General features: G+C 48.0%; 1 long non-coding RNA gene across 1 annotated transcript; it reads right to left on the bottom strand.

Moving 5' to 3' along the window:
* LOC147123693 (uncharacterized) lies at nucleotides 1-27,470 on the bottom strand. Its single transcript, XR_015074988.1, has 3 exons — nucleotides 27,323-27,470; nucleotides 13,484-13,624; nucleotides 1-550 (listed from the first exon to the last, which is right to left on the bottom strand). It is a non-coding gene; the product is annotated as an uncharacterized LOC147123693 (long non-coding RNA).

Genomic DNA, 27,470 nt, shown 5'->3' on the forward strand with positions numbered 1-27,470 from the left:
TGCATGAAAATTCCTTTTAATCATCCCAGGACAATGTTTTGCCTTATTTTAAATTGAACACAAATTAAAAGGATGATAGGTACATTGTCATGCAATTAATGAAACAACATGTACTTAGAATGTCCAATTGGCAGATGTACATTCCATAGAGGTGAGTTATTCATACGAGTCAAGGAGACATCATTTGAAACTGGCTGAAGCTTGACACACTGTTCCATTGATCCAGCGTGAGAACAGATTCTTGTTTTCACAAAGGCCTTGCCAGAAGAACAGTTGATTCCTTCTCCATCCGCAGTGTTTTCCTCCTTCATTGAAGTAACTCGTTGATCTTTCCTTGTTTTGGTTGTGGCTTTTTGCGAATCCAATTCCTGGGGCATTGCCAAGCATCGTGTGGAGGAGTCGATGACACCGATTGGCTGACCGTCGTCAGTAGTTCGATCACGTCCATTTCCTGTGTCGTGCTCCAAGCTGAGTCTTGAAAGGTAGTGTACGACTGTACCTCGTATTGTTCCTCCATTTCGGTATCCCGCAGGACATCTTTTGAGATTGTCTATGGAGACAGTTTTAAAAAATAGCTTGCCATTCAACTGATTAATATGTATTTTAACTGTTCTTTCCTTAATAACAGAATGTATTTGAACAGGTTTTTTCCACTTAGGACTTAAACCAGGTTTTTGCTCGAACTTCTTTTCCTGTAATCATTCTCCTGCTAGGAGTTGCCATGCTTTGTTCGTCAATTTTTTCTGCCTATTTGCCTCCCTTATCCTCTGAAATCTAACTGTCACTGTCAGGTCAAGGAATCAGAGTGTAGAGGCAATAAAAGAACCATGGGTAAGCGGTGTATGCATCTCAACCCCATACATTAGATAATATGGAGTTTTAGGGGACACTGTCCCTGATGCAGATGCGGGCACATTATTAAGAGATAGCTGCACCTCCGGAATGACGGCGGTCCACTTATTTCCCCTGATTCTTGACAGTTTGACCAATAGCTTTTTCACTTCCTGGTTTTTACATTCCACCAGCCCCGCTGATTGCGGATGACGTGGTGTGCTGTGCTCTAAACCAATCCCCCTTTGTTCGCAATAGTCTTTGAAGACCTTGGAGACAAGATTTTGGGTGCACCAGCTACAGTAATTATGTCAGTGATAGCATTGGCGAGTGCGTTTTCCGAAACAGTTTTTGTGGGGACCAGCCAGCAGAAGGAAATGCATCCATCTACACAAACGAGAACATGTCTATATCCCAAAGATGGGGGACGTGGTCAAATAAAGTCAATAAAGAATTTTCCCATTGGCTCATCAGCTTTCACAGGAGCCAACGGTGGTGGCTTAATTAGTGATGACTTACTGGTTAAATAGCATGGCTCACAATTTGCCACATATGTTTTACAGACCTTAAGCATGCCTGGCCACCAATATAAGGGAGTCAATTTGCAGAATGTTGTTCTGGCATCACAATGTGCTTGACTTATGCCCTCGTGAGCTTCTTTTACAAGCTGTTCTCGTTTGTGTCTCGGGGGTACCTCTCAGTTTCCCTTGGGCAACTTAACTAGCACAATACCAGTAGGGGTTTCCGAGTAAAAGTACTTTGATGGATAGCCTGGTGGATTCTCTTTTGTTGGGCCTAATAGCTAAATCAGTTCCTCATCCTGATTAGCAGCCTGTTCTGCCCTATTGATAACAATAATATTGGCAGGCCCCTCTCGAGGGGGTGTCATGCAGACCCAATGTTTTGCTTGTTCATCTGCAAGACTATTTCCTTTTGAGTGTACTGTCCCAGTGGTATGTCCGTTGTAAGGTTCGAAAATTTCTGCACAACCCCAGAACAGAAGGAAAGCATTATTTTAAAATGATTTTGGAACATTACAGAAGATATCTGTAAAAAAGGATAAATGTACGATTGGGCCAAACAGAAGAATTTCAAAAGGTTTAATTACAAGTGTGAGGAAAGAAGAGATTTTGGACTGTTTTAAGGAGTTATTGGGCAAAAGGGATTTAAAATAAAAATCCCAGGAAGATTTGGCTGGTTTAAAAGACATGTTCAGGCTTGCAAAGGCTGGGACACAGGGGAGGTGGGGTGGGCTCCCGAGTTTGGATATTGGACAGTCTGAAAATGTCCTGGGCCACTCCAGCTTTACATAAAGACAATGAAACCTGTTTCCCGCCAAGAATTCACAAAGCCAGGTACATGAATAAACGGGACATGTCCCCAGCAACTCAAAGGAAGGAACATTAGCCCTACAGGATACAACAAACAAACCACAGTCCAAAACCAATTAAAGAGATTGACAAACATTTTGCATTTTTAAAACTGGTTTCAAGGCAATCCCAAAACCAGTTAAAGGCCGATTAAGTTTAGATGGGCCATCCCTGAAACTTGTTAAGTTTAGATGGGCCATCCCCGAAACTCGTTAAGGTTTTAAAACACGTTAAAAATAACGAGCCTGCCAAATTTAACAAAGAAACTCGAGATTTGGCGGTCAGATAAGCCAGGCCCCAAATTAGTATAATTGGGGCCTGCCTTTTCAGTTCACACAGTCAGCGAAGACAAGGCAGTTCGAGAGATCATTATCAGCCAGCAAGAGCACAGTACAGCTCAACGGATCATCATCATTGGAGACTTGAGGAAACAGAAAGAAGAAACAGAGATCGTGGCAACCAAAGGCCTACAGAAACCAACAACCACCAATATTACCACCAACCAGGTAATATTGGGCCACCGCGACCAACAAGAAGCCAACCGCCGAAAAACTCACGAACCAAAGACTTGTTTCCACTCTACAGGCTAGTCTGACTTACCCCTGGGTAAGATTTGGACATAAAAGACCCTAAAACTAGCCCTAACCAAAGAAAATCGGGTACTCACCTGATATATCCAACAGCGCGACTAACCGCATCTGCGGACAAACCCAAACTGAAGACGCAACGCAGGTGCAGTCTTCTACCACGTCCGAGGTACGGCAGACCCCAACCGCCACAACTAAGGAGAATCCCGAAATCGCGAACCTCTACAGTCTGTCAAGAAAGTCGTTTTGGTGAGCATTTCCTGGTCCTCTGGATTCCAGCCTAGCTAGTGTAGTGGGGCTGGGAGGGTAAGAGATTTTGTATGTTGTAATTCTCCCTCGCTTATTCCAAGTGTTCCCCACCCTTTTAAAGTATAAGTTTTATTTTATTGTATATTTTCCTGTCTCAAAATAAAAATCTCAGTTCTTTTTGACCAACCTAGGTGTCTGTTGCATTTCATTACAACCCCCAAATAAGTCCAAAGTCTAGAACAAAAGGGAGTGGGAGCGATTCGAACCGCTCAGAGGAGCCAGAGGTGAAGCTGACAAACAACCCACACACCACCCCTTACACCGTTTACATGAATCACCTGACAATTCTGTTTCTCCATTCTTGAATGGAGAATGTCTTCCCACAATGACTTACGTTTTATGGGTTTACCCCTATGATTGGTAAAGTTTGTTTGTTCCCAGAAAACTAGATCTTGGTTATATCCTCTCTTACAATAGTCACTATCTGTACAGATTAATGTGGGTTTAATAGGGTCTGTCTTTTCTAAAGCATACAGTAGTGCTGCGGCTTCAGCATATTGCGCTGTCTTATGGCCAAGGGGTAGGGACAGTAATTCTTATGGATAAAAAGAATAGGAATCTCGAAAAGTCCCTACTACTATCCTCATCCCAGCTGAGGATTGTTGGGATGTCCCTATTTTAATCATCATTGATGATCCATCACAGTAAATGATTTGATGGTAGCAATCGTTTGAATTTCCTAATAAAAAGACTTGGCCAATTTCTACAGGGCTTTCCATTTCGTCAGGACCTAACCTCGGTTAGGATTTAATATGAACTTTATAAGAAATTTCTAGGCCTCAATGGTATATTGAGGGAGTTCTGATTTAAGTTCTACAAGGCCTGATCAGGGACTTGTCATCTCTAGAGACTTAAATCTGGGTCTTAGTACCATTGTCAGTAAAACACTCCTTCTATGCTTAACAATCTACGAGATGGATATAGATATAAATATAAGTATAGGGTTCTGTATCAACTCATTAACACACATGTTGGGCACCAACTGAAGGGATAATTACTAGTCCTAGCCCCTTTAGGGCTACCCTGGGTTAAGCGTATTTCTTAGACGTTCATTTTAGACTATAGTTTGAGGTAGCCGAATCCTAAAGATGCTTAATTGGGTCTAAAGGTCCGGACTATCTCTCCCTAAAGGAAAGGATTAACCTGAAAATGTTACAATCCTCCAGGTAGCACTTTTAATAAGTTTAGCTAGACTGTAACATTCTGGATATTATGAGGGTCCGGAAAACTCCCCCAGAATTCTGCAACTCCTCACCAAAGAGTGTACAGTGATTCAGTTTGCGAGCTTTTGATACAGAAGTCTTAAGTGAGACTATTCTAAAAATATATAGATTTATTAAGGAACCGACATGTTATTTACAGTTGGTGACTCAATCGCAACATTAACAGTTCCAAAAGGAGAAAGCTTACAATCTTGTTATCAGAGAACCTTACTTTCAAATCTTAACTTCGCTACAGTTTTACAGTTCTTAAAGTCTACAGGATATCCACCAAAATCAAATACCTTTGATCCCCGAGGTACAAAGAGTCGAAGACTTACAGAGCCGCCTCCGAAGCTGAGAATCGCTTTGCCCGATTAAAGCGAGTCTACTATCCCATTTGAGAGTTAAATATTTATACCCTTTCCCAGTGGAATTTCCTTTAAGGTTTTCTGCTGATGCAAGCTAACTATCTCTAGTCATTTTTCTGCTGACCTCTTCAATTCTTACTGCCAGCTCAGCCAGACTCGTGTCTCATCTCTAGGTGTTCTAAGTTTACCATATAAAAAACATTGTAACGGCAGGTGTTCCTTACTTTATGCCATCTTTACGAGGGCAGATGTTCCTTACTTTATGTGCTTCTTTACGAAGTGTAAATTAGAACACCTTATCCAGGGTGAACCATTGTTTTGTTTCAAACAGTTCAGCCTGCCGGAGCCCTTAACCTTCTGTTTCAATAAGGTTATTTATTCAGGGTCAAGAACTACTTTAGCCAGAATGTTTTCACAGCTATTTCATAGATTTCCAAATCCAGTTTGTCATGTCTTAATAAGGCCAGAATTCTTTCATAAGATAGTGTCTTTTTCTGAATACGTTATATGGCTTATTCCTTCACAGTGGAGTGCCACGGGGATCAGTGCTGGGGCCTCCACTGTTTACAATCTATATTAATGACTTGGCTGAAGGGACCGAGTGTACTGTAGCCAAATTTGCTGATGATACAAAGATGGGTGGGTTAGCAAGTTGTGAGGAGGAAAGAGTCTGCAAAGGGATATAGACAGGTTAAGTGAGTGGACCAAAATTTGGCAGATGGAGTACAATATGGGAAAATGTGAGGTTATCCACTTTGGAAGGAAAAATGAAAAAGCAAATTATTATTTTAATGGAGAGAGACTACAAAATGCTGCAGTACAAAGGGATCTGGGGGTCCTAGTGCATGAAACACAAAATCTTAGCATGCAGGTACAGCAAGTAATTAGGAAGGCTAATGGAATGTTGGCCTTTATTGCAAGGGGTGTGGAGTATAAAAGTAGGGAAGTTTTGATGCAACTTTACAGGGCGCTGGTGAGACCGGACCTGGAGTACTGCGTACAGTTGTGGTCTCTATATTTAAGGAAGGATATTGTCATGAATCTTACCATTCATGTAGAAATGACTCATGAGATAACACTGGGTGGCCAGCTGGTGGCGCCATCCAGGGAAAGTATAAATACTCGGGCGTGGGCCCAGCTTGCTCAGGATGTTTCTGTAACCAGGAACTAGTGATGTAACTAGAAACTCATGGTTGTGAAACAGTTGATTAAAGCCTTGTTTTATACTCAGACCAAGTGTTTAGTAGTTTTCTTACGTCAATTTAATCAACTGCGTATCGGCTCCACACTCTGAGTGATTTCGGGAACAGCCAGCTATGACTTCAACTGTAGAAGGGAACTCTGACGTAGTAATCAATCCATCATGGACAAACTACTCAGACCTGCCCGTCTGGACCTGGTCCCAAATTCACCTACAACTGCTAAGGTATGGAAACACTGGTATTGTACCTGAGCTGTACCAGGAGGAGTTAATTTGTGATTCTTTTATTAACGGAATTGCGTCTCCCTTCATACGCCAGCGTCTGTTGGAGAATAAAACCCTCAAGTTACAGGCTGCCTATGACCAGGCATGTACTCTAGACTTAGCAAAGAGGAATGCAGGCACCTATCTTTCACCACATGCACGGGCTGCTGCTATCACTTTTAGTGATTCCTTCAATAGACCTCGGGCGGAAGCCCTCACTGATGATGACTCTAACCTAGCTGATGACAACCCTACCCTAGGAGCCTTCACTGATGACGACCCTGCCCTAGTGACATCTTGGCAATCTGGAAGGAAGTGTTTCTTCTGTGGAGTTGCATTCCACTATAAGAAATTTTGTCCTGCTCATAATGCAACCTGCAATCATTGCTGTAAGAAAGGTCACTTTTCTAAGGTATGCCAGTCAAGAGCCTCTGTTAGTAAGAAAGACCACTTTTCTAAGGTATACCCGTCGAGAGCCTCTGTTAGTTTTGCAGCTACTATCTATAAAACTGCTCCTCCCCCAAGAGCCACTACTAAGGTTGCAGCTGCTATCTATGAAAGTGCTCCTCCCCCAAGAACCACTACTAAGGTTACAGCTGTCAAGGGTAAAACTGCTCCTCCTTCCATCACAGCTGTTTTTCCCCAAAGTCTGTCCCATGCAGCCATGAAGGCTTCAGTAAATGGACATATTTTGAGCGCACTAATCGACTCATGCAGCTCTGACAGCTTCATTAGTGAGCGGGCTGTCAGTAAGTTAAAACTGCGTATTTACCTCTCAGACAGGGAAATTGCAATGGCTCTGATGACACTGACCACCAACTCTTCCGGCTTTTGACTTGTCGACCTTATTCTCAATGGCTGCACTTATTTCTCCACCTGGATCGGGGTGCTCAAAAACCTATGCAGTGATGTGCTCCTGGGACAGGATGTCCAGAAACAACACAAAAGACTCACTTTCGAGTTTGGGGGGTCAAAGCCGGAGCTTACTATTTCCAAAGTACCATTTTGTGTGCTTTCAGCGGCTTCGCTCGACGAGCCCTACTTGTTTGCCAATCTTTCCCCCTGATGTAAGCCCATAGTCACTAAATCACGACGTTTCAGCCAAGATGATCTATCCTTTATCAAGGCAGAGATCTCTCGCCTTCTAGCTGACGGTATCATTGAGCTATGTTCATCTTCCTGGCGGGCTCAAGGCATCGTTGTTAGAAATCCTTTGAAGCAACACAAGAAACATCTTTGCATCGTTTACTCGCAAACTATTAATCAGTATACCGACCTGGATGCTTACCCATTACCACGCATCGATGACTACAAGGTATTTTCAACTTTTGACTTAAAGAGCGCATACCATCAAGCACCGTTAAAAGACTCTGACGAAAAGTATACGGCCTTTGAGGCCAATGGTCGGCTTTACCAGTTTTGTCGCCTTCCATTTGGAGTCACCAATGGGGTGGCCGTCTTTCAACGGGCAATGGATAGCCTAGTCAAACAGGAGAACTTAACAAACACTTTTCGATATCTGGATAATATCACCATTGCTGGTCATGACCAGAAGGAGCATGATGCCAACCTCCAGAAATTTTTTGACGTTCTCCGTCGTCGCAACTTAACCTTAAATGAGTCCAAATCTGTGAAATCAGTGCCATCAGTCAACATCCTTGGCTACTGGGTGGGCATCAAACTGGATCCGGAGTGACTTCGTCTGCTTCAGGAGCTCCCTCCCCCTACGAATCTCAGCTCTCTTCGTCGGGCACTCGGCATGTTCGCCTATTATGCAAAGTGGATACCCCACTTCTCTGACAAGATCCAGCCCCTGCTTCACGCAGACAACAGCTATTTCAGCTTTCAACCTCTTCAAGCGACAACTGGAAAAAGCCACGCCTCGTTCCATCGATGAAAATCTTCCTTTCGTGGTCGAGTGTGATGCATCGGAGGTGGTGATCTCGGCTACCTTGAATCAAGGTGGTCGATCCATTGCATTTCTGTCCAGAACTTTGCAGGGTAGCGAGCTCCATTATCCTCCTGTCGAGAAGGAGGCTACGGCTGTCATCGAAGCAGTACGTAAATGGAGTCATTTTCTTGCTCGTCGCCAGTTCACGCTTATAACCGATCAGCGCTCCGTGGCCTTTATGCTGGATAACCGGAAACGCACTAAGATCAAGAATAACAAAATACAGCTCTGGAGATGGAATTGGCCGCCTTTGGCTACACCATACATTATCGACCCGGCAAAGAGAATGTGGCCCCGGATACCCTCACATGTGCATTCTGCTCTTCTATGTCAACTTTGACTCTTGTGGATCTTCATACTGACTTATGCCATCCTGGCGTTACCCGTATGTTGCACTTTGTGTGATCTAAAAATCTCCCATTTTCTACGGAAGACGTGAAAAGAACATGTTCCACTTGTAGAATTTGCGCGGAATTAAAACCGCAATTCTTCTGTCCGTCGGATGGCTTGCTCATACATGTTATGCAGCACATGCAGTGACTCAGCATTGACTTTAAAGGGCCATTGCCTTCCTCAACACGAAACACCTACTTGCTTACTATGGTGGATGAATATTCATTCTTTCCCTTTGCTTTCCCCTGTCCCAATATGCTTACTTCCACAGTGATCAAATGCCTCGATCAGGTTTTTTCCCTTTGCGGTACAGCCAATTTCATCCACTCTGATCGGGGTCCCTCCTTCATGTCAAGCAAACTCAAAAGTTATCTTTCCCAATGGGGAATCGCCACAAGTAAAACAACACCGTGTCATCCCATCGGTAATGGACAGGTTGAGAGATACAACGCTATCATTTGGAATGCTGTTCGTCTTGCACTGAGGTCACGCAACCTACTAGACCAGCAGTGGGAAACTGTGCTCCCTGATGTGTTGCATTCCATCAGGTCTCTTCTTTCTACGTCCACCAACGTTACTCCTCACGAACGATTCTTCGGGTTTCAGCGTCGCTCCACTCATGGGACGTCCCTACCATCATGGTTGGCAGCTCCCAGCCCCCTGCTGCTCCGAAGATTCATTCAATCTTCTAACAATGATCCCCTCGTCGACGAGGTGGAACTAACAGACGTTAATCCCACATATGCGCACGTGCGGTACCCTGATGGCCAGGAGTCCACTGTTTCACTCCGCGATCTGGCTCCCTGTCTAACTGGTCCCATGGACCCCACCAATAGAGGGATCCATATTAATGATGCCAATACTCTGCGCTCCTTTGAGGATGACACCCTACCTGGGACATCAAGGGATCTGCCGGCTACTCCACCGAATCAACTCGGGGAGCAGAGCGCTCCCCACGGGATGGCCACCTGAAGCCAGGACGCCGGACCATCATCATCTACCAAGCAAGATGAAGCCAGCTCTGCGCCTGTGGGGACCCGCACCCGGAGTCATGATCTCCCCAGTCCCCCTCAGATCGATCAAGGTGTCACGGGCCCTGTCAACCTACCTGTACGAACCAAGTGACCCAGGGACCAAGACACGGTCTGAGGAGACGTGCCCTCTAGCCACAAACAGAAATCGAAATGACTGCGGCTCTTCGTGGTCCATTATATCTGCTAGAAGGAAGTCGTCGGGCTTCCAAATCTTTCAGGCGGGAAGAATGTCATGAATCTTACCATTCATGTAGAAATGGCTCATGAGAGCCCGGCAGCACGGTGGCATAGTGGTTAGCACTGTTGCCTCACAGCGCCAGGGACCCGGGTTCGAATCTGGCCTCGGGCGACTGTCTGTGTGGAGTTTGCACATTCTCCCTGTGTTTGCGTGGGTTTCCTCCGGGTGCTCCGGTTTCCTCCCACAGTCCAAAGATGTGCGGGTTAGGTTGATTGGCTATGATAATTTGGCCCTTAGTGTTAGGGGGATTAAATACGTGGGGTTACGGGGATAGGGTGGGATATGTGTTGGTGTAGGAGTTACAGGGATCAGGTGGGATATGTGCCGGTGCAGGCTCGATGGGCCGAAATGGCCTCTATCTGCACTGTGGTGTTTCTGTGATTCTGTTTCTGAGAGAACACTGGGCGGCCAGCTGGTGGCGCTGTCCAAGGAAAGTATAAATACTCGGGCGTGGGCCCAGTTTGCTCAGGACGTTTTTGTAACCAGGAACTAGTGATGTAACTAGAGCTCATGGTTGTGAAACAGTTGATTAAAGCCTTGTTTTATACTCAGACCAAGTGCTTTGTAGTTTTCTTACGTCAGATATACTTACCTTGGAGGCAGTACAGAGAACGTTTACTAGGTTGATTCCTGGGATGAAGGGGTTGACGTATGACGAAAGGTTGAGCAGGTTGGGCCTATACTCATTGGAGTTTAGAAGAATGAGAGGTGATCTTATTGAAACATATAGGCCTAGAAATTCAGTTTGGGGCACCCAGCTCGCCTGGGCGCCGGAATTACCGCTGCGTGCGGAGCCACTTGAGCCAACGGGATATTCAGTTTCAGCGCCCCAAGTGGAAGCCGGCCGCTAAACAAGGGTTTCGGCACCCCGCTTGGGGCGCTGAAACTGAATATCGGCGCGCAAAGTGCCGCAGCGCCACCCGCTGCGGCACGGCAGCCTGCGGTACTGCAGGCCTTCCTCCCACTGTTAAGGGGGAGGTGCCTGCAACAGCGCGATCCCCGCTCGCGAGTGCCAGCAAATGAACCCGGCACCAAGGAGAAGTGCCGGGCTCTCGGGAAACAGCCGGCAATGCCGCGGGGGGGGTGGTGTAGGAGGCCGGGGATGGAGGTGCGGGCAGGCGGCCGCCGAAAAAGCAGCTGGCCGCACCTCCACCTTAACTCGCCCCACTACCACCACAGGTAGGCCCCTGTGTACCGGTCGCTGTTTGCGGCCGGCGCGGAGGAGGCGGGCGCGACCAAATATGGCCAGCGGGGCGATCGCGGGGCGCTGCGCACACCGATGATGTCATCGGTGGCGGCGCAGCGCTACAGGCTAACGCCGCCATTAGCGCCCCGCTAAATATCGCGGTGGTTGTGGCCAGAGGCGCAAAAGCCCTCTTTGGGCGCAAACTGGTGGCGCAGGCCACTGAATTTCTAGGCCATAAGCTTCTCAGGGGGATTGACAGGGTCGATGCTGAGAGGTTGTTTCCCCTAGTGGGGGCATAGTTTCAGAATAATGGGTCGCCCATTTAAGATGGAGGTAAGGGGGAATTTCTTCTCTCAGAGGGTCGTGAATCTTTGGAATTCTCTACCCCAGAGAGCTGTGGAGGCGGAGTCACTGAATATATTCAAAGCAGAGACTGACGGACATTTGAACTACAAGGGAGTCAAGGGGTGTGGGGAGAGAGCGGGAAAGTGGTGTTGAGGCCAAGATTGGATCAGCCATGATCTTATTGAATGGCGGAGCAGGCTCGAGGGGCCGATTGGCCGACTCCTGCTCCTGTTTCTTATGTTCTTATGTACAAAACCAAGGCGGGTCAATGGAGTTAAGATACAGATCAGCTGTTATCCAATTGAATGGTGGAACAGGCTCGATGGACTGAATGGCCGACTGCTGTTCCTACATTCCTAAAACGGCATAAACACCATTTTTTCAAGTTTTGTGGGGTTCTTTCACCAGAGTTATGGTGGAAAAATGGGAGAACCCCCAGGTAATTCGCTCCCCCCATCCCCGTGATTTTACAATTTGTGCCACATATTCACCTCGGACTAAATCTTTGGTTTGTGAATTAAAAGAAAAAGAAAAGAAAGAACTCGTATTTATATAGTGCAGCGAATGAAGTACTTTTGACGTGTAGTCACTGTTGTAATGTGGGAAACACGGCAGCCAATTTGTGCACAGCAAGCTCCCACAAACAGCAATGCGATAATGACCAGATAATCTATTTATGTTGGTTGAGGGATAAATGCACTGGGGATAACTCCCTTGATCTTCTTCAAAATAGTGCCATGGGATCTTTTACATCCACCTGAGAGAGTAGATGGGGCTTCGGTTTAGCACCTCATCTGAAAGACGGCACCTCCGACAGTGCAGCACTCCCTCAGTACTGCACTGGAGTGTCAGCCTGGATTATGTGCTCAAGTCTCTGGAGTGGGACATGAACCCATGACCTTCTGACTCAGAGGCGAGAGTGCTACTGCTGAACTATGGCTGACACCCCTTAAAAAGAGTACTGATGATAACGAGGGCTGATTAATAATATACAGCAGGTCTGAAAATGTTAATTGCCTGGCAGAGAATTTATGCATGAAAATATTTGTTTTAATTGCAGGGTGAGAGAAACAAAACTATTTAACGTCCTTGGACATTCTGTGGGAAATCTGGTTAGCCACTGAAAGTCACTGTTTACCTTTTTCCGTCTTCTTATTTACACAACCCAAGCATACCCTCATCTGTATGTAAACAATTTAAATTCTCCTGGCAATGGAGATTAAATATGAGACGCTCACTATTGAAACGACAACTCTGGAATATGTGGCAGGTCACTGAACTGACTCATGCATTCCTCTGTCATCTGCTACACTGGGTTACTGATATGTATCAAAAAAGACAAGAAAGTTGAAGCAAGTGTTGAGCAATCCATGGCCTGCAACCATCCCCATCGTCTGTCATGTCACATCACATGAGGCACAAAGTGCTCTTATTATTCTCCCAGGCAGTACTTTAAATGATTATTTTTCTGTCTTGATTTTTCAGCCCATTTCCTTGAAGAATGTATTACACCTGATCCCATTTAAATTACGACACCACCTCTGGACAGGGTGTGATGTAAGTAAGGCGGCATGCACGCCTCACAGGGTATGGAAACAAAACAGGAAAGGCTTTGCCAAATAGCTTTCTTGAAGGTAGTGTCCGTCTAAACATTAGTTCCAGAAAATTAGCTGAAAGACTAGATGCTATCAAAGTAGTCATTCGCTGGTGCTTCTATGAAAATGCGCCTCTTAATCAAGAAGGAGGGGATTCCTTATTCTCTGTATTTGTGTCAGCTGTGGCTCTGATGTCAGAAGTTTGTGGGTTCAAGCCCCACTCTCAGAAACTTGAGCGCAAAATCCAGGCTGACACTCCAGTGCAGTACTGAGGGAATGTTGCAATGTCGGAGGTGCCGTCTTTTGGATGAGACTGAGGTCCCATCTGCCCTCTCAGGTGGAAGAAGAGCGGGGGAGTTCCCCTGGTGTCCTGACCAATGTTTATCCTTCAACCAGCATCACTAAAACAGATTATCTGGTCATTATCACAAAGACAGGCTTCCTTATTCACTGTATTAAAAATTGTGAGAAGTTCGTAGTACTCTCTGAAGGTTATACGTTAAAGGACTACAGGACTTGAGCATAACACCTAAGGCTGACATTTCAATGCAATGCTGAGGGAGTGCTGCATGGTCTTTTGGATGAGCCATTACACTGAAGCCTGTTTACCTGTTGATTCATGTGTATTCTGCCCTCACAACGCGAACCTATGCAGAGCTAGACAGATAGCGAACAACTTGATATCTTCCCATAAAATCACAAGGCTTGACTTTTCTTGTAACGCTTTATTGAAAGATTCTTATTGTAAAACTGAAATACAACACAGAAATGGAAGCACACATTAGTATACAAACGCATGACTGATATGTATACACAAATTTAGGTACGCCTGGGCAACACAGTACATTTGGCAACGAATATACATTTAGCAAACTGGAAGGCATTCTCTTTAAATTAGCCCTGTACATAGTGTATCAAATACAGCTACTAGTTAATCAGCTAGACAGAGAAAAGTTACAACTAAACATTTTCTACAACATACAGTGCACACTAATCATCTATAGCATTCTAGAATACTTACAGACAAACAATTTCCAAGACTCAAGCATGGGGACAATACAACTGCCCGGAGCCTGTGTTGCTGTAGGAGCACCGTGGTGTAGGTCTGTGTCCCAGCGAGGACTCCACGAGGACTACGTAGCAGTCCTGTGGGGAGCGTGATGACCTCATCACGCTCGGTCGCGTTGTCCGCGCTTGGGGCATCACGTGATGCGCGTGGTCGCGTTTCTGGCCATTGAGGCCGAAGTCGGGAGCGGGAGCTGGAGGCCAGGCTGAGCCGGTGCTTGCCGCGGGAGCGGAAGATCGCGTCGCTCCCGGCGGCTGGTAGATGCGGCCGAAGACGCTAGGCCGGGCTGTGCCGGCGGCCTTTCTGGAAGGCCGAGTCGGGCTGGCAGCCGCCTCACGCATGTCACGTCGTACGTGCCGTGACGTCAGCACGCTACGTCGTACGTGACGTGACGTCAGCACGCTAAGGCGCGTCTTAAAGGGGCAATGGCCCTAAAAGGTAAGTTAAAGGGGCAACGGCCCTAACAGGTAAGTTATACATATATAAGTAGGTTATGTACATACAGTAAGGTTAAGTTAGAGGGAGAGACAGCACAATGTGGATGTTAATGATCCCATGGCACTATTCAGAGAAGAGTAGGGAATTCTCCTGGTTTACGAGGCAACATTCCTCCCTCAACCAGCAACCAGCACCACCACAAACTGGCCATTTATCTCATTGCTGTTGGTAAGATCTTTCGGTGTGCTAAATGGATGGTGATGAATGGAAAATGCAATAAAAAGGGTTCAGAGAATAGTAACCAGGATGATTCCTGATCTTAGGGGATTAAGCTATAATGAAAGTGTCAAGGGACTAAATATATTTTTAAGGAGAAAGAAGACTTGTAGGGGTGATACCTACCTGCAAAATAATGAAAGGTACAAAAGAAATGGAAAGAAAATAAAATCTATTTATTCGTTCAGGTTCATTATTCTCTGTCTGGAAATGATAACAGTGTTAAGATATTTTTGTCAGTTTCAGACACAGGAATCAACTGGGTATTAATGTTCTATGTGTCGAACAGAGTAAAAATGATCAAACATCGTTGATATGGGGCTGGATTTTGCAGGAAGAATAACGGTGAGGCTATCAGCACGCACCGTTATAACGGAGTAAATTGGACAGCAACTTCTCGTGTCCATACATGTGCAGTTAAACACGCAAATCCAGAGGTTGCTGTCAGAGATACACTGCTCCCCCACAGGATGCGCTGTTGCAGTCCTTGCCGATAGACTCGGCAGTGAAATTAATGCAACAGTGTGAACTTGGGGTACTTACCCACTAGTTCTGCACTAACAACGACAGAAAAAATTAGGGCTGGTGCATTCAGCAGTAAGTGAGCTTTTAACTGTGTGATCGGTGATAATTACTGCTGAACAACCGCTCCAGTCCTGAAAAAAATAATTTTACAAGTGTGGAGTCTCATTTCCTCAGAAGAAAATCAGTGCTAGACATTATTAAAAATATTTTTTAAACTTTTTTTTTAGCAAGAACAGGAGTGATGGGTGAATGGGACTTGGTGCGAGTTAGGATAGGTGCAGCATAGTTTTGGATGAACTCAAGTTTACAGAGGGGGCAAGGAGGGAGATCAGCCAGGAGAAGATTTAAATAGTCGAGTCGAGAGGTAACAAAGGCATGGATGAGGGTTTCAGCAGAAGCTGAGCTGAGGCAGGGGCGGAGACGAGCGATGTTATAGAGGCGGCCTTGGTGGCGGCGCAGCGCAAAAGGCTAACGCCACCATTAGCGCCCCTGCTGAATATCGCAGGAGGCGCAGCCAGTGGCGCTACAGCCACTGACTGCCTCTTTAGGCGCTAACAGGTGGCGCTACTCACCCAATTTCTCCCCCTTAAGGTGGACAAATACAGGATTGGTAGAATGATCAGACAGGTGGCAGATGAAATTTAATGTGGAGAAGTGAAAAGTAATACATCTAGGCAGAAAAATAGGAATAAGAGTGTAACCTTAATAGAAGGACGCCAAAAAGATGTGAATGAACAGAGAGATTTTGGGGTTGAACGAGATGATCTCAAGGGAAGGCCTCCAAGGGTCGTGTATCACAGGGGTCGATTTTTAATTGGGCTAGGAGCTCCAGTACTTCAGAATTTCATCGGAGTCCTATTGATGCCATAGGAACCCGATATACATGGGCTAACAAGGCTCCCCGCCAGTTACTAGCGGGCACCTGGGGTTCGGGGCCCTTGTCAAAATGACAGCGACCCGGACGTCGGTAGGAATGGGGCAGTAGATGCTTTGCTGCTGTTGTTATCATGACACTGCCCTTTCCCACCTAGCAGTGGGGGTGAAAATCAGCCCCCATCGAGTGCAGTTCTCAGACTTGTAGGAGAGGTAGTTTCTACTTGGCAAATTCCGCAACGCAAATACAACTCAAAGTAAATAAATACCCAGAGAGCGGTGAGAATGTGGAACTCGCTATCACAGGGAGTGGTTGAGGCAAACAGCATAGATGCATTTACAGGGATGCTAAATAAGTACACGAGGGAGAAAGGAATGGAAGGATATGTTGATAGGGTTAGAGGAAGTAAGTCAAGTGGGAGGAAGCTTGTGTGGAGCATAAACACCAGCATGGACCAGTTGGGCCGAATGGCCTGTATCTGTGCTGTAAAACTCTGTGGCTAGAAATTCGGTATAGCCGCGTTTGGGGCGCTAGTCCTGGTGAAGCGCAAAGCTTAGCGCCAGGCGCAGTTTAGCACCACCTGGCGCAATATTGGGTTGCAGCGCCCCTGAGGGTGATTGCGGCGCTAAATCAAGCACTGCACGATACTCTTAAGGCGTTAACCCGGCGGCGCAGCCCAATTTCACGGCGGCGCAGCGCAGGTGCTGTCAATAATTACTTACCCCAAGACACACTGGCGCCGGCCAGCTCTTAAAGGGGCGGGTCAATTAGGATCACCAGACACAGCACTTCCTGGCAGGCCTTAAATTCGGCGCTAACTTACCTGAGGCGCTCCAGCCTGTCAAGGCATGGAGCGGGTGAGGCAGAGGGCAGAGCGCTTCACAGATGTGGCCCTGGAAGCTTTGGTTGGCGCTGTGGAGCGCAGGCGTGATATTCTGTACCCTGAGGATGGGAGGGGGGCTCAAAATGCTGATTACCGGCGAGCTTGGAGGGATTTGGCCACCAGAGTGGCGTGCAGAAGCGTGGTGCCCAGGAGTGCAGTGCAGTGCAGGAAGAAGTTCAACGACCTCACTCGGGTCATCAGGGTGAGTGCCTTTTCCACGATCATCTTCATCCCTCCATCTGCACCTGACTTTATGGCTGGAGGGTGCCCGAGCCCCAAAGGCCATCTGTCAGCCAGCACCCATGGCCCTTTCAGGGAACACACACGCGCATGCTGCTCAGTGCATGATGCAAGGGCTATTCAACCATGGGGGGCAGGTGATGTCTGCTCAGTGCAGCATGTTTCAACACTTCCCGTCCTTTCTCCTGCAGGCGAAGCTGGCCAGGAACCGACGTGAGCAGATGGCCACCGGAGGAGGCCGGCCTGACCTGCACATCCTCAGCGACCTGGAGGAGAGAGTGCAAAGGATAGTGGAACACCGGCTGACTGGACCAGTCGCCTCTGGAGCTGCCGACCCCAGAGTGGACAGCGATGGTAAGGCTATCACCTTTTTGATCTCTCTCCTACCAATTGCTCCCCCACCAGCATGATTTTCCACTGCCGAGCCACTACAGTACATTGCAGCACTTATGCCTCCCTCGCTGCCACCCTGTCCTCACACTAAAGCCACTCCTGTACCTCCCTGCTTTCAGATGGTGAATCGCCAGGTGAGGCTGAGGGCCCTCAAGCTGCCACTACGAGTGACTCTGGAGGCGACGACCAGGAGGAAGCCGGAACATCCCAAGCACCCTCAGACGAGCCAACCCAACGGCAGACTGGGGGCACAACTTCCCTGGAGCGGGGCGGGGGGACCAGCTCTGAGGAGGAGGCAGCTCCAGGCACCAGCAGGCTGCAGCAACGCGGGGGGGGGAGAGAAGCTCGGGTGCCGTCTCCCCGGAGGGCGAGTCAGGCCGCCAGTGCTGCTGCACAGAGCGCAGAGGAGGTGCGTGCCCTCAGTGAAATGAGCGCCCAGGCTGGCCGGAGGCACACTGAGCTCATGGCTGCAGTGGCAAGGTTGCCTGAAACCATCGAGACACTGGCGAAGAGTGTCCAAGACATCGGCGCAGCACAGGCCCGGAGTGCGGTGGACTTCGGGTCAGCATTGGAAAGGTCTGTCCAGGGCTTCAGCGAAGCAATGGAAAGAGCTGTCCAGGGCTTCGGTGAAGCAATGGAAAGGAGTGTCCAGGGTTTCACCGAAGTACTGGCACCTGCCACGCAAGTGCTGAGTGCTGCCACGCATTCACTCGCTGGTCTCCTGCATACGCAGATTGAGGCCACGCGACCAGTGACTGCTGCCACCCTCGATGGCTCAGCCAGGATTACCTGGGGCCCTCACAGCACCACAGCAGGCCAGCAATCTGTGCTGCAGCAGATTGCTCCGGATGCTGAAGTGCTGCCCCGTGGGAGTGCCAGTGTGTTGCTGGAGCAGGGAGGTGCTGTCCTCTCTCAAGATGACAGCATTCCTGCTGCCACCACTGGCACTTCTCCACTGCAGCTGCCACCACCTGCAGGACAGACTGCTTCCACCCATGCACAGGTGGAGCAGTCAGCAGCTGGGCCCTCTAGGCCCAGAGGTCGTCCAGGCCGCACCTCAGGGGCATCTGCGCTCAAGGACAGTCAGCAGGCCTCCCCCAGCCTTGCTGCAGCCACTGGGGTCACATTAAGGAGGAGTTGCAGGGAGGGAAGGGGCCAGAGCCGCAAGAGACCGAGATCCCCATCAGGGGGCAAAGAGTAAAGGGTCTGATTAAGCCTCTGCTGAGGTGGAATCAAGGCCAAGGAGGATGCCATGATTGTACTTTATGTTTTGGCCAGTCTCACGGGAGGGAGAGCCAGCTCTTATGATTGTACTTTATGTTTTGGCCAGTCTCACGGGAGGGAGAGGCAATAATGTGTCTGTGTGTTATTTAAGATTTCTGTTCCTATTGCTTTTTCATGTTGGAAGGAAGCACATTTTTTGTAATAAAACACTTTATTCATTTACAATGGCCTGCTATTTACATGCATATTGCCCTTCACAGGCTTGGGGGTATGAGGGCGGTTCCATTCCTGTTCTTGGAATGGCTACAAGCATTCGGTGAGAGGGGCCTAGAAGCGACTTGTGATCAGCCTCTGACGCACGGCCCTTCCAGTTAGTGCCTCCCTCCCATCTTGGTCCTCCTCCTCCTCCTCCTCCTCCTCCTCTGCTGATGCATCAATGTCTGCTGGCATTGGCTGGGTACGTAGGATAGCGAGGTTATGGAGCATGCAGCAAACAACCACGAAGTGCGAGACTCGCTCAGGCGAGTACTGCAGTGCTCCCCGGAATGGTCCAGACAGCGGAACCGCTGCTTCAGCACGCTGATTGTGTGTTCCACAATGTTCCTCGTCGCCTCATGGCTCGCATTGTAGCGCTCTTCAGCAGGGCTACTGGGCATCCGGAGTGGGGTCATCAGCCACGGGCACAGAGGATAGCCCTTGTCCCCGAGAAGCCAGCCTTCTAGGTGAGCCGAAGACTCAAAAAGGTCTGCTACAGAAGTCTGGCGCAGGATGAAGGTGTCGTGGCTGCTGCCTGGGAACTGCGCATTCACTGCGAGGTTCTGCTGTCGGTGGTCACAGACCAGCTGGACATTCAAGGAATGGAACCCCTTGCGGTTGCGGAACTTCTCCGGATTGAAAACAGGTGCCCGCAAAGCCACGTGCATGCAGTCAATGGCGCCCTGCACCATGGGGAAGCCCGCTATTGCAGCGAAGCCCTCTGCGCGCTCCCGCTGCTTGTCCGGGGTCATTGGGAAGGAGATGTACTGCCGCCTCCTTTTAAACAGTCATTGACGGATGCAGCAATGCACCGCAAACTGCGAGATGCTGGCTATGTCCCCAGATGCGGCCTGAAAAGAGCTGCTCGCGTAGAAGTTCAGGGCAACAGTCATCTTCACAGCCACCGACAGAGATGTCCTGTGTTGTGTATGTACCTTTAAGAGAATAACTGGTCTCAGACTGCAGTACCGGCAGTGACCACCCCTGTATAAAAGGCGCTAGAGAGCCTCTGTTGGTTAGTTTCGTTTATGCCTTTCACCAGTAAAGACTTGTTTGTTTCTCTCCTGCTAGTCCGTGTCTCAATCATTCACGGACTTAACACTGGCGACGAGTTCGAAACGAACTTACCTGCAACTCAGCAGCAGCTCCGACGACGTGTTGAAGGTCGGAGCCAGAAGAAAGAAGAAAAAAAAAAAAAAATAGGCCATTGAAACTCGAGAAACGGGCGTCGACCGTCAATCATCGATTTCAAAACTTGCAGGAGAGACTGTCCAGAGCCAGGCTGGGTTCCTCGGTCCATGGTTTCCCAGCTAATCGGGCTGGTGGCAGGTAGTGCTCTGATCCTTCCTGGGCTGCAACGGGGCCGGGCAGCGAGTCGGGAAGCAAGGAGAGAGAGAGAGGGTGGAGCATACAGGGCGTGGCCGGTGTTTCGAAGCTGGGCAGCGTTCGGACCTCAGAAGAGGGAGGGAAGTGATCCAGAGGGTCCGCTCCACGACGGGAAAATAATAAAAGAAAAAGAATATGCGCAAGAAACCGTGGAAAGCAGCGCTAACAACAGCGGGGAAGAAGGAAAAGCGCGGGAGGTGCCATTTTGTTAAATCAGAGAAGAAGACAAAGCGCGGGAGGCGCCATTTTAGATTTGCAAGATGCCGAAGACTGGCTGTATCACTGCTTTTGATAATACATTAGAGGACTGGACCACGTATGTGGAAAGAGTCGAGGTATATTTCGAGGCAAATGAAATAGCGGAGGGGAAAAAGGCATCAATATTGCTAAACGTAATGGGCGCTAGAACGTACGGCCTATTGCGGGATCTGATTACTCCAGCCAAACCGAAGGCGAAGAGTTTTAACGAAATTGTTGCTGTTCTACAGGAGCACTTAAATTCCACAGGAGAAATCAGCACAAAGGTGAGAGCAATGCTGAGTATCTTACGGAACTACACAAGCTATCAAAGCACTGCCAGTTCGGAGCAGGACTGGCAGATACCCTACGGGACAAATTTGTCTGTGGACTCCTGAGTGAAGGAACACAGAAGAAGTTACTCACAGAAAAAGAGCTGACACTAGATAAGGCTTTCAGCGTGGCAGTATCGTATGAAGCAGCAGCCAGGGGAGCTGCAGAAATTCAACAAAAACCACAGGAATACGGCACCCACGAAATGACACGGGGATTTGCAAAATGTTATCGCTCCGGCAGAACTAACCATGACCAGAAGGACTGCTGGTCCAAAGACAAAATATGCAGACAATGCGGGAAGATTGGACACATTGCACGAGTTTGTAGGTCTGGGAAGAAGACCAGCGACAACAAAAAGGCTACTAAGGAACCGTACAAGAAAGTACAAAAGATGACGGACAGTAGTTCCGAAGACCAGATGAGCGATAGTGAATCCGAGAACAGGAGATTAAGCTGTCTCAAACTTCACAATGTAATCGCAAAAGAGGATCACTGAACCATTTGGGTCACCCTCACGATAGCAGGGTCCCAAGTTAAAATGGAATTGGATACAGGATCAGCGCTAACCGTCATGAATCGACGAGACTATGAGCGGCTATTTTCACACATACCCTTGAGAGAGACATCCATCATCTTGATGACGTATACGGGGCAAAAAGTATACCCCAGAGGAAAAATAAGGGTGCCTGTCGAATACAATGGCAAGAAAATACGGAAATTGTATCCCTACATACTGCCAAATGGTGGACCACCGTTATTGGGATGGGAATGGATGAGGAAGATAAACTTAGATTGGCATTCCATTCATGCAATGATGGTGGACGGTAGAAAAGATGAAGGCGTCACTCCTGGACGATTGTCAACAATCTTAGCTAACGCCAAAGAGGTATTTCAACAAGAACTGGGCACGCTTAAAGGCGTAACCGCCTCGTTAAAAATAGAAGAGAATGCAGTTCCCAAGTTTTTCAAAGCGAGACCGGTACCATATGCAATTCGTCCAGCCGTCAAGGCAGAGCTGGAGAATCTGGAGAAGGCGGGCATGTTGTCTAAGGTCGACTGGAGCGAGTGGGCGACACCCATCGTTCCTGTCATGAAGAAAACGTTAAGCAATAAGTCCGGAGAGCCAAGGAAGATTCGCATCTGTGGGGATTTCAAGGTGACGGTGAACCCTGTCCTTCACACAGTACAATATCCTCTTCCAAGGATAGAAAACATCTTCGCCTCACTGTCTGGAGGGAAGCGTTTTACAAAAATTGACCTAGCACAAGCATATTTGCAGATGGAGGTTGAAGAGTCCTCTAGGAAGTATCTCACGATAAACACTCACAAAGGTCTTTACCAGTATCATCGATTGGTATTCGGAGTAGCATCGGCTCCGGCGATATGGCAAAGAGCGATGGAACAAGTCCTGCAAGGGATTCCGGGGACTCAGTGTTACTTCGACGACATCCTTGTAACAGGTGAAGATGACAGTGAACACCTTAACAACCTAGAACAGGTGCTCACTAGACTGCGGGAACATGGGCTGCAAGCCAACCACCCCAAGTGCGAATTTTTTAAGAAACAGATATCGTATTGTGGCCACGTGATTGATGAAGAGGGGTTACATAAGTCCCCTGACAAAATTGAAGCGGTTGTTAAGGCCCCAGTGCCTGAAAATGTGTCGCAACTGAGGTCATTCCTCGGGTTGGTGAATTACTATCATAAGTTTTTGCCGAATTTGTCGACAATTCTGCATCCACTGAACGCCCTGCTACGAACGGGGGTAGCATGGGAATGGAGCGATGATTGTAAACGTGCTTTTCAGAAGAGTAAGGACTTAATCACTTCGAAGGAAGTATTGGCTCACTACAACCCAGCACTGCCAATCAGGCTGGCGTGTGATGCGTCTCCCTACGGCATTGGGGCGGTACTGTCACATAAATTCCTTGATGGTTTGGAGAGGCCGATAGCTTTTGCGTCACGCTCGTTAAATTCTGCCGAGCGTAACTACGCCCAGATTGACAGAGAGGCCCTCAGCCTAGTGTGGGGGGTGAAGAACTTCAATCACTATCTGCACGGTCAAAAATTTACTCTACTAACCAATCATCAACCTCTTGTCTCCATTTTCAACCCTCAGAAGGGCGTACCGATAATGACAGCACAACGGCTGCAGAGATGGTCCCTTTTCCTAGGGGCACACCAATATGACATCGAGTACAAAGGAACTAAACAGCATGGAAATGCTGATGGATTGTCACGTCTACCGTTGCCGACGGTGGAAGAAGAAGACCTTGCAGTGGATCCAATGGAGTTATTCCACTCGACCATAGTCAAATGTCTCCCTGTGACGAATGCAAAAATAGAAAAGGAAACACGGAATGACCCGACACTATCACAGGTCTATGAATTAACGGTGAAGGGATGGCCAGCACATGGCAAACCACTGCTGCCAGCATTTTCGACAAGAAGAGAACAGCTGTCAATGTGCAGAGGAACCTTGATGTGTGGATCCAGAGTAGTAATTCCACCTAAGTTGATGGATAGAGTACTCAATGAGCTTCATGAGGGTCATCTGGGTGGGGTAAAAATGAGGAGCTTAGCCAGAGCGCTTGTGTGGTGGCCGGGAATCGATAGAGAATTCGAAGAGATGACCAAGAGCTGTGCAGGATGCCAGAAGGTCCAAAATGCCCCACCGCAAGCTCCTCTGCATCCATGGGAGTGGCCCTCATCTCCATGGCAAAGGGTGCACGTTGATTTTGCTCGTCCCTTCATGGACTCGATGTTTTTAATTGCGGTGGATGCACATTCAAAGTGGCCAGAGGTAATAAAAATGTCCTCAACCACCACGGAAAAAACTATCACAGTTTTACAAACCATATTCGCCAGGAATGGGCTGCCTGAACAGATTTGCTCTGACAATGGACCACAGTTTGTGTCTGAAGAGTTCCGGAGGTTCTTAAAGAACAATGGTGTTAAGCATTACACATCTGCCCCATATCATCCAGCCACTAATGGATTGGCCGAGAGGTTTGTCCAAACATTCAAGAAGGCTATCAAGGCAATGTGTAATGAAGATATACCCCTACAACACAAGGTGGACAACTTCTTGTTTGCCTACCGGAATGCGACACATGCGGTTACCAACCAAACTCCAGCCATGATGTTCTTCAATCGAAGACTACGATGCCGCTTGGATTTGGTTAAGCCAAATGTCCGAAGAGATGTGGAGAGCAGGCAGTTTCAGAATATGAATGAAAGGCCGACCAGGAGTTTTAAGATAGGTCAACCAGTTTTGGCCCGGGACTACCGCACTGAGAAATGGCAGCCAGGAACGATTTGTACACGACAAGGACCTCTCATGTATACCGTGGACGTTGGGGAGAGCATTGTAAGACGCCATGCTGACCAGATTCTAGAGTCACTGGAAAACGTCAACTCCACATCACGATCTGATACACCTGGTAATGAAATCGACGTTCCAATTGCAGCTACCGCAGAACCGGTAACATTGGAAGCAGATGAACCAAACAACGACATTGATTCTGACTCAACATTGCCAGAAGAACCTGATACTCCAAAGAGGCGTTATCCAGACAGAATCAGGAAGCCTCCTCAAAGACTGAACTTATAATTGCTTAAACTTAACCAATGTATCTAGCAACAGTAATTGTGATTGTAATTAGTTATTATTTAGTTGTTAAATGAATGTTATGTACTGTTTATCTAAAAGGGGAGGAATTGTTGTGTATGTACCTTTAAGAGAATAACTGGTCTCAGACTGCAGTACCGGCAGTGACCACCCCTGTATAAAAGGCACTAGAGAGCCTCTGTTGGTTAGTTTCGTTTATGCCTTTCACCAGTAAAGACTTGTTTGTTTCTCTCCTGCTAGTCAGTGTCTCAATCATTCACGGACTTAACATCCTGCACCTTATCTGAGGCTGCAGATCTGTCCGAAGCAGGTGGCACAGCTCAGTCACCACCTCCTTTCTAAATCGCAGCCTTCTGACACACTGCTCCTCCGACATGGTCATGTAGGAAAACTGCTGTCGGAAAACCCTGCCAGCGTAAGGTCTGGTGTGGTGACGTCTGTTGGCCCTCTTCCGTCTGGTCATGGCCGCCCCCCTCTCCCTGCGTCTCAGTGCCCTTTCCAGATGATTCTGCAGCAGGACGTTCCCCTCCAATGCAGCCCCCATAATAAGTGCGCACAGGAAGTGTTCCCATTGTAAAAGCTCACCATCAGCAAGGCGATGGTCAGAAGGCTGAAGTTCCTCTGCCTGCACGGGCTCAGTGGTCAGAAGGCTCTCTTTGTGCAGCTCAGCAACTCTTGGTAACTCACGAAGAAGTTGTGCTCCAGAAATGGCTGCCGCTTTTAAACCACACCAGTGCCCTTTAAATAACACCCCCCCAGGCCGAGAGCGATTGGGTAAGGTTCCCTGTAAGCTGTCACTATTAGCGCCAGGCGCTATGGAGGGGGGGGGCGCCACTGAATTTCCGGTCCGGGGCACCCAAAAGGCGTTGCACACTCAAATGACGTCATAATCTGCCTGCGCCCATGAGTGGACGCTAAGATTTTGCGCCGGCGCTAAATGCATGCTCAATATGGGGCGAGGTGAAAGGCTCCCTGCGCCCGCCCGGAAATTGGCTAGCGCCCCACTTCTCGGCCTCTTTAGGCGTTAATCGGTGGCGCTACCAACCGAATTTCTCCCCCTGTGTGATTCTATGTAACTGGGCCTTTTTTTAAGTCTTAATTTCTCCCGGTGGTATATTTTACAGATCTACCTGCTGCAGTTTCTGCATTGTGAGTTCGAGGAGTGAAGTGTACCTGGCACAGCTTGAAGGCAAAATAATTAAATGTCGACTTGTTGAGTCCGTGATCTCCCGACACCCACAGTAAGCACTGCTACATGGGATTTGTGTTGCAAATTTGAGTTCTGTAGTTCGTATTAAAGTAGGGGGATAATAATTGGCCCTTTGATCATGCTGCACCTGTATCGCTGATTAAAAGCTGGTGCACAGAATCACAGCCCCCTATGCTAATCTGCCCCTCTTGTGGTCACAGTAGTGGGTACAGCGCACTGTATAACGCTGATTCGGTCGTGAGATCGAGAATTTCTTTCATCCATTTCATCTTTTTTTTATTCCTCCTTGGGCTGTGGGCGTCGCTGGCAAGGTCGGCATTTATTGCCCGTCCCTAGTTGCCCAAGGTTTTGATACAACTTGCCAGGCCACTTCAGAGGGTGGGTTAAGACTCAACCACATTGGGGGAGTCACTTACCGGCTGACCGGGTGAGAACGGCAGGGTTCCTCCCCGAAAAGACGTCAGTTGGGTTCTTACAGCATTCCAACAGCTTCATGATACCAGCTCTCTGGCAAAAAATGGACCAAACTATTGGCGTAATCCCAGTGCCCGACATTGCTAAGGGTGAGAGAGGGAGTGGGTGTGCGAGGAGGGGAGGGAATTATTTGACATCTACTTAGATAGTCAACTGCAGGATATTAAAATCTTTAAGCCTTTTAGAATGTTTTTCTTCTCTTCATGCAGCATGACCAGCCAACCTTTTTTGGTCAGGGGAAATGTTACCCTCATTTTTTTTTGGGTGCGCAGCCCATGCTAAATTTTGCGCATGCGAGCAACGCCCCATCAAAAAGCTGGCGATCGGCCCGCACAGCACCTCCAGACAGGAACAGTGGTCAAGGGGCCGTGGTCAATCCCTTCACCCTCACCACAAGAGGTGGGCGACCCTCACCACAAGAGGCGGGCGACCCAGCAACCACCGTAAATGAACCCCGCTTCCCCCCCCCCCCCTCAATAACTAAGTTACCCCGACCCTGGGAAATGGTCCAAGATCAGTGACACAGCCACGGGGCGGGTGGAGACCACGACCTGCCAAAGACCCCGCTGCCTTTATGGCTGACAAGAAATTCAGCCCTGTAGTCTACATGTGACCCTTAAACAAGAAAAGTGACAGGTTAACATTTTGTGTGCGCATCAAAACTGGGGCCTGTACCAAATCTTTATGGAGTAAATTATTGTCTGCGCAGTAATCTGGTGAAGCGGATCGCCTGCTCATTATAGAACCCGTCCAATCGAATGGAAATCTGCCCGGTTCTACAATGCTCCACTAGATTACTGCCCAGGCAGTGAAGGCAACAGTTTTCCCCAGTGTTTGGAGTTAATAAAGGTCTCACCCGTTTCCCTTCAAGGATCTCATACTTTAAAAAGAAAATGGACTCTAGGTATGAGTCATAAGCCATGTAAACATTGAATTATCTTCACAGGAAACAAGACTTTTTGTGAGAATCTAAAATAAATCTGCTGCCAACCAGACTGACCTCTGTAACTGTACGTTCACTCTCGGTGAAACCACCTTGTGGTACACTACCAGACTGACCTCTGTAACTGTATGTTCTCTCTCGGTGAAACCACCTTGCGGTACACTACCAGACTGACCTCTGTAACTGTACGTTCACTCTCGGTGAA

The sequence above is a fragment of the Somniosus microcephalus genome, chromosome 2 (assembly GCF_052327205.1).
Source record: "Somniosus microcephalus isolate GS21.2 chromosome 2, FLI_Smic_1.0, whole genome shotgun sequence".
Classification (NCBI taxonomy): domain Eukaryota; kingdom Metazoa; phylum Chordata; class Chondrichthyes; order Squaliformes; family Somniosidae; genus Somniosus; species Somniosus microcephalus.